Below are 7,915 nucleotides of genomic sequence, written 5' to 3' on the forward strand. Positions count from 1 at the left end.
AGGGGGTAGAGAAAGCTTCTGACGTAGACATCAGAAGGGGGCAGAGAGTGCCCCACTAGTCTTACCAAGGCCTTATGTACTTTTCAATTGGTTATTAACAAGAGAAAGGTCTTATCAGACCCAAACAAACAAATATTTTAAGATAACAGGAATAATCAGAAGGTTCTTAAATATGTCTTCCAGCAAGATATAATGTTGTTCCGTAATCATTAGTACAGAATTTAAGGAAAAACAAGCCCTTGAGCAAGATAAGTTGTTTTGTTGTGTAATCATTAGCTGTATGCTTAAAGAAAAAAAAGTCTTATGTGACTAAGATGAAGGAATGTAGACAAAAATCTTTGTCCCTTTCTCCTCCTTGAGGGCCCTGGACTCCTCATCAACTTACCTAAGAATTAACTCTCTCATCTTCAAGAAAATTAGAGATACCAAGGGAACATTTCATGCAAAGATGGGCACAATAAAGGACAGAAATGGTATGGGCCTAACAGAAGCAAAAGATATTAAGAAGAAGTGGTAAGAATACACAGAAGAACTATACAAAAAAGATCTTCATGACCCAGATAACCACGATGGTGTGATCACTCACCTAGAGCCAGACATCTTGGAGTACAAAGTCAAGTGGGCCTTAGGAAGCTTCACTGCAAAGCTAGTGGAGGTGATGGAATTCCAGCTGAGCTATTTCAAATCCTAAAAGATGATGCTGTGAAAGTGCTGCACTCAATATGCCAGCAAATTTGGAAAACACAGCAGTGGCCACGGGACTGGAAAAGGTCAGTTTTCATTCCAATTCCAAAGAAGGGCAAGGCCACAAAGTATTCAAACTACCAAACAGTTGCACTTATTTCACATGCTAGCAAAGTAATGCTGAAAATTCTCCAAGGAAGGCTTCAATAGTACATTAACCAAGAACTTCCAGATGTTCAAGCTGGATTTAGAAAAGGCAGAGGAACTAGAGATTAAATTGCTGACATCTATTGCACTGTGGAAAAAGCAAGTGAATTCCAGAAAAACTTCTATTTCTGCTTTATTGACTATGCTAAAGCCTTTGACTGTGTGGATCACAACAAACTGTGGAAAATTCTTAAAGAGATGGGAGTACCAGAACCACCTTACCTGCCTCTTGAGAAACCTGTATGCAGGTCAAGAAGCAACAGTTAGAACTGGACATGGAAGAACAGACTGGTTCGAAATTGGGAAAGGTGTATGTCAAGGTGTATATTGTCAGCCTGCTTATTTAACTTATATGCAGATTGCATCATGAGAAATACCAGGTGGATAAAGCACAAGCTGGAATCAAGATTGCCAGGAGAAATACCAATAACAGATATGCAGATGATACCACCCTTATGGCAGAAAGCGAAGAGGAACTAAAAAGCCTCTTGATGAAGGTAAAAGAGGAGAGTGAAAAAGTTGGCTTAAAGCTCAACCTTCAGAAAACTAAGATCATGGTATCTGGTCCCATCACTTCATGGCAAATACATGGGGAAACAATGAAAATAGTGACAGACTTTATTCTCTTGGACTCCAAAATCACTGCAGATGGTGACTGTAGACACAAAATTAAAAGATGATTGCTCCTTGGAAGAAAAGCTATGACCAACCTAGACCGCATATTAAAAGGCAGAGACATTACTTTGCCAACAAAGGTCTGTCTAGTCAAAGCTATGGTTTTTCCAGTAGTCGTGTATGGATGTGAGAGTTGGACCATAAAGAAGGCTGAACGCCAGAGAATTGATGGTTTTGAAATGTAGTCTTGGAGAAGACTCTTGAGAGTCCCTTGGACTGCAAGGTTATCAAACCAGTCAATCCTAAAGGAAATCAACCCTGAATATACATTGGAAGGATTGATGCTGAAGCTGAAACTCCAAAACTTTACCCAACTGATGTGAAGAGCTGACTTATTAGTAAAGACCCTGATGCTGGGAAAGATTGAAGGAGAAGGGAATGACAGAGGATGAGATGGTTGGATGGCATCACTGATTGAATGGACATGAGTTTGAACAAGCTCTGGGAGATGGTAAAGGACAGGGAAGCCTGGCATGTTGCAGCCTATGGGGTTGCAAAGATTTGGGCCCTATTGAGCAACTGAATGACAACATACTCTATTTAAAGTTATTACAAAATAATGGCTATATTTACCTGTGCTGTGGGATATATCCTTGTTGCTTATTTATTTTATACATAGTAGCTTGTATCTCTTAATCCCATACCCTTGTCCTGTTCCTCCCCTTTACCCTCTTCCAACTGGTGATCACTAGTTTGTTCTCTCTGTGAATTTGTTTCTGTTTTGTTAGATTCACTTGTTAGTTTTAAGATTCCATTATAACATATCTTGCTTTAATTTGTTCTTTAATTGCAAGACTAAACATTTAAATCACATATTGGCTCTCTTTATATTTCTGTTCCAGTAATTTGCTTCTTTTTCTCTTTTTAAAAACAATTGATTGAAGAATCCTATTGTTGATTTGTAATGTCTTTTAATATGAAGGACATTAAACCATTGTCTATCATCCTTGGCAAATATTTTTATAATTTTTTTTGTACTTTAAGTTTGTTTATAGTCCACTTCTTTTCCTTGCAGGAGTTCTAATATTTTATTTATTTATGTATTATCAGTCTATTTCTTTAAAGCTTCTTCTACACTTTAAGATTTTTTTCTTAAAAAATTCAACAGTATTTTTTCTAGTAGCTTTACTTTTATGTTAGGGTGTTTGATCTACTGAAATTGGGAGGACTGCCCTTGGTGATGGTGGTTGCTACTAAGCAGCCCTTTTCAGCCCATACTCACCGGCCTCAGCACTCGGCGCACTTCCTGGAGGATCTGCTCCTGGTTCTTCACGGAGCAGAGCACCAGGGTGCAGACCACCACATCCATGGAGCCTGTGGCCACCTGGTGCATGTTCTCCCCGGCAGCCACTATGAAGCGCTCAAACTGCAGGTGTCGGCCTGGGCAATGCACTTGATCAAGAACTTCTCAAAGGAGGTTGGGATCAATACAGGTCACCTGGCATCCAGAGAGGTAGAACTTGAAGTTGGCCCCGGTGCCACAGCCCAGCTCCAGCAGGGAGAGCTTCCCAGAGGGGCCCGTGAACTCCCGCAGGTTGCTGAAGAGCTCCCGCTTCTTGCTCGCCATCTGTTCATTATACATCACAGTGAACCTCGCCAGGAAGTAGGGGAACCACTGTTTGCATATCCAGTTCCACAAGCCCAGAAAGTCCAGCAGGTACATGGGAAATACCAGGATGCAGATGGCCAGCCAGAGGATTAAAATGGTGAGCGCCATCACTCAGAAGAGAAGAAAACAGATCAACAGTTAGAGATCTGACTCTAATTGCGGGAAATAAGTTTCTGGCCACACTCCAGAGCCAATCAGCTGCAGAGGAAAGAAGAACTGGCTGTGCTGGAAATACACAGCTGAAGTCAGATATCCGGCAAGAGACCTGTTTTATCCAATTAATAGATGTTTGGCAGAAGTTGCCTCATGGCTTATTTTTCATGAAGTGAAATGAGGTTCCCAGCTTTTCCTTAGAAGGAAAGCCGATTACAACCCCTTATTCCTGCTTGGAGACTATTGCTGCAGTTTTAAATGCAGAGTGTACTCACAGCTTGCCTGTTTTCTGATGACCTCTCCTAAGAAAATGATCTGTGGGTGGAGCCTGGCTAAAACCCACACCAGCAAGCCAATGCCAAAGCCCAATTATTGCTACATGCCCCTTCCTACTTTCGTTCCATCTCCCCCACTCTCTGCATCGCTTTTTAAAAAAGAAGTGAAAGCATGTGCCTGTCTGGTCACAGTTAGCAAGACTTTTTTCCCTTTTGCATTCTCGGCAGAGTCTCTTGGCCAAGATTATTATTATTATAATCCGAAAATGGGATTATTTTTAAGTCACCGTTTTGGGCTGCCTATCTTTTAAAGGGCAAGTTTCACCTTCAAACTGTGCCAAACCACTTCATTACTGGGGCTTCCCAGGTCGCTAGGGGTAAAGAACCCGCCTGCCAGTGCAATGATAGTGGTTAAGAGATGCAGGTTCTATCCCATGGTTAGAAAGATCCCATTCCAGTATTCTTGCCTGGAGAATCACATGGGCAGAGAAGCCTGGTGGGCTACAGTCCATAGGATCACAAAGAGTAGAACACTACTGAAGCAACTTAGCACACATACATGCATGTACTACATTACTGAGCTTATTTATATCAAAAATGTTTCCAGACATCCATCTGTTTTAAACAAGAAAGCCTGGGCTTTAGGGTGGTTGGGGAACATAGTGATTTTAAAAAATAATATTTATTTTTTTAAACCAGGTGATGGATACAAAGAATGATCTGTTGTTTTATTATTTGTTACCATAGTTTAGTTGCTAATTCGTGTCTGATTCTTGTGACCCCATGGACTGTAGCCCACCAGGCTCCTCTGTCCATGGGATTTAACAAGCGAGAATACTGCAGTGGGTTGCCATTTCCTTCCCCAGAGGATCTCCCCCACCCTGGGATGGAACCAGGGTCTCCAGCTTTGCAGGGAGATTCTTCACAGACCGAGCCACCAGGTAAGCCATTATTATTTGTTATACCCTACACATATTTTATAAATATATATTCCATCTTAACAGCTTTCTTGAGGTAGATGTTACATACTATAAACTACACACATTTAAACTGTCTAGTTTGGTTAAATTTTCACGCATGCACACACCCATGAAATCATTGCTTCAGTCAAAGTAATGAAGATACATATCACCTCCCCCAAATACCTCTTGCCCCTTTGTGATCCTTCTTTCCTGTCCTCCCTGCTCCTGGGCTACCACTGATCTGTTTTCTGTTGCTAGAGATTAGTTTGCATTTCCTATAGTTTAATGTTAATAGTTTTTCCAGTGGTCATGTATGGATGTGAGAGTTGGACTGTGAAGAAAGCTGAGCACCGAAGAATTGATGCTTTTGAACTGTGGTGTTGGGGAAGACTCTTGAGAGTCCCTTGGACTGCAGGGAGATCCAACCAGTCCATCCTAAAGGAGACCAGTCCTGGGTGTTCATTGGAAGGATTGATGCTGAAGCTGAGACTCCAATACTTTGGCCACCTCATGCGAAGAGTTGACGCGTTGGAAAAGACCCTGATGCTGGGAGGGATTGGCGGCAGGAGGAGAAGGGGATGACAGAGGAAGAGATGGCTGGAGGGCATCACTGACTCGATGGACATGAGTTTGGGTAAACTCTGGGAGTTGGTGATGGACAGGGAGGCCTGGTGTGCTGCGATTCATGGGGTCGCAAAGAGTTGGACACAACTGAGCAACTGAACTGAACTGAATGTTAATAGAATCATACAATATCTACTTTTTTTGGTCTGGCTTCTTTCATTTAGCATAATTGAGAGTCATCCATATTGTTGCATGGATCCATTGATTTTCCTGCTTTTGTATGGATCTATAACAATTGGTTTATCCACTCACCTGCTGATGGACATTTAGGTTGTTAACAGTTTTTGGCTGTTGCAAATGACGCTACTATGGGGACTTCCCTGGTGGTCCAGTGGTTAAGAATCCATTGCAATGCAGTGGAATCAGGTTTGATCTTTGGTCAGGGAACTAAGTTTCTGAGGAGCAACTAAGCCCCCATGCCACAACTACTGAGCCTGGAACCCACTAGTCAAAACTAAAGAGCCCATGAACCTCAAGGACAGATCCACTGTTTTGCAACAAAAGATCCCGCATGACACAACAAAGATCCCGTGTGCCGCATTAAGACCCAATGCAGTCAAATAAATATACTTTTAAAAAATTAAGCTACTGTGAACATTAGTGTACAAGTCTTATATATGTACATATGGTTTCTCCTGGATAAATTCCTATGAGTAGAATGTGTAAGTCACATGGTAAGTACATGATTATCTTTTAAAGAAAATGCCAAACTGTTTTCCAAAGTGGTTGTACCACCAGCAGTGTATGAGGGATTGAGTTGCTCCACATCCTCACCTACAGTTGGTGTGGTCATCCTTTTAATCTTATCAATCCTAAAAAATGTCTAGTGGTTCCTCATTGTAGTTTTAATCTGCATCTCCCAGATGATTAATGATATCAAGCATCTTTTAATGGGCTTATTTGCCATCTATGTATCTTATTTGCAGTATCTGTCCCAATCTTTTGAACGTTTTATTTATTATTATTATTATTGTTTTTGGCTATGCTGTGTGGCATGTAGGATCTTAGTTCCCCAACCAAGGATTGAACCTGTGCTCCCTGGAGTGGAAGTGTGGCACCCTAACCACTGGACCACCAGGGCATTCCGTGAACATTTTTAAATTAGGTGATTTTCTTATTGAGTGTTGAGAATTCTTTGCAAGTCATTATTAAATATGTGATTTGCAATATGTTTTCCTATTCCATGGCTTGTCTTTTTAATGGTATGCTAAGAAATGCAGAAATTCTTGTGGCATCTTTGTCTTGTTTGGTATCAGAATAATGCTGTCCTTGTAAAATGGATTTGGAAGTGTTTCTTCCTCTCTGTTTCTTAGAAGAGTTTGAGAATGATTGGTACTAATACTTTACATATTTTATAGAATTCACTAGTGAAATCCTCTAGTCCTCAACTTTTCTTTGTTGGGAGATTGTTCCTTACTGATTTAATCTCCTTACTAGTAATCTATCTCTTCAGATTTTCTATTCATGATTCAGTCTTGGTTGGTGGTATGTTTCTAGGAATTTATTCATTTCTTCTACGTTAACCAATTTGTTAGCTCATAGTAGTCACTTATGATTCTTTGTATTTCTGTGGTATCAACTGTAAAGTCTCTTCTCTCCATTTCTGATTTTATTTATTTGAGTCATCTCTTTTTTTTCTTGAGAGCCTAGCTAAGATTTGTCTATTAAATCTTTTTTTAAAAAGCCAAATGTAGTTTCATTGATCTTTTCTATTGTCTTTTTAGGCTCTGTTTTATGTATTGCCACTCTGATCTTTCTTATTTCCTTCCTTCTACTAATCTTGTGCTTTATTTGTTCTTTTTTTTAGTTTCTTGAGGTATAAAATTAGGATATTTGAATTTTTTCTCGTTCCTTGTGGCAAGCATCTATCATTTTGAACTTGCCTCTTGGTATTGCCTTTGCTGCATCCCATAAGTTTTGGTATGTTCAGTTCAGTTCAGTTCAGTCGCTCAGTCGTGTCCGACTCTTTGAGACCCCATGGACTGCAGCACGCCAGGCCTCCCTGTCCATCACCAACTCCCGGAGTCCACCCAAACCTATGTCCATTGAGTCGGTGATGCCATCCAATCATCTCATCCTCTGTCGTCCCCTTCTCCTCCTGCCCTCAATCTTTCCCAGCATCAGGGTCTTCTCCAGTGAGTCAGCTCTTCACATCAGGTGGCCAAAGTACTGGAGTTTCAGCTTCAACATCAGTCCTTCCAATGAACATCCAGGACTGATCTCCTTTAAGATGGACTGGGTGGATCTCCTTGAAGTCCAAGGGACTCTCAAGAGCCTTCTCCAATATCACAGTTCAAAAGCATCGATTCTTCTGCACTCAGCTTTCTTTATAGTCCAACTTTCACATCCATACGTGACTACTGGAAAAACCATAGCCTTGACTAGACAGACCTTTGTTGGCAAAGTAATGTCTCTGCTTTTTAATATGCTGTCTGGGTTGGTCATAACTTTCCTGCTAAGGAGTAAGCGTCTTTTAATTTCATGGCTGCAATCACCATCTGCAGTGATTTTGGAGCCCAAAAAATAAAGTCAGCCACTGTTTCCACTGTTTCCCCATGTATTTGCCATGAAGTGATGGGACCAGATGCCATGATCTTAGTTTTCTGAATGTTGAGCTTTAAGCCAACTTTTTCACTCTCCTCTTTCACTTTCATCAAGAGGCTCTTTAGTTCTTCTTCACTTTCTGCCATAAGGGTGGTGTCATCTGCATATCTGAGGTTATTGAC

General features: G+C 40.9%; 1 pseudogene; it reads right to left on the reverse strand.

The window, feature by feature from the left end:
- Positions 1-2,773: 2,773 nt before the first annotated feature.
- LOC133042861 (N6-adenosine-methyltransferase TMT1A-like) lies at positions 2,774-3,283 on the reverse strand (annotated as a pseudogene).
- Positions 3,284-7,915: the final 4,632 nt, after the last annotated feature.

This window comes from Dama dama, chromosome 3 (assembly GCF_033118175.1).
Source record: "Dama dama isolate Ldn47 chromosome 3, ASM3311817v1, whole genome shotgun sequence".
NCBI classification, from domain to species: domain Eukaryota; kingdom Metazoa; phylum Chordata; class Mammalia; order Artiodactyla; family Cervidae; genus Dama; species Dama dama.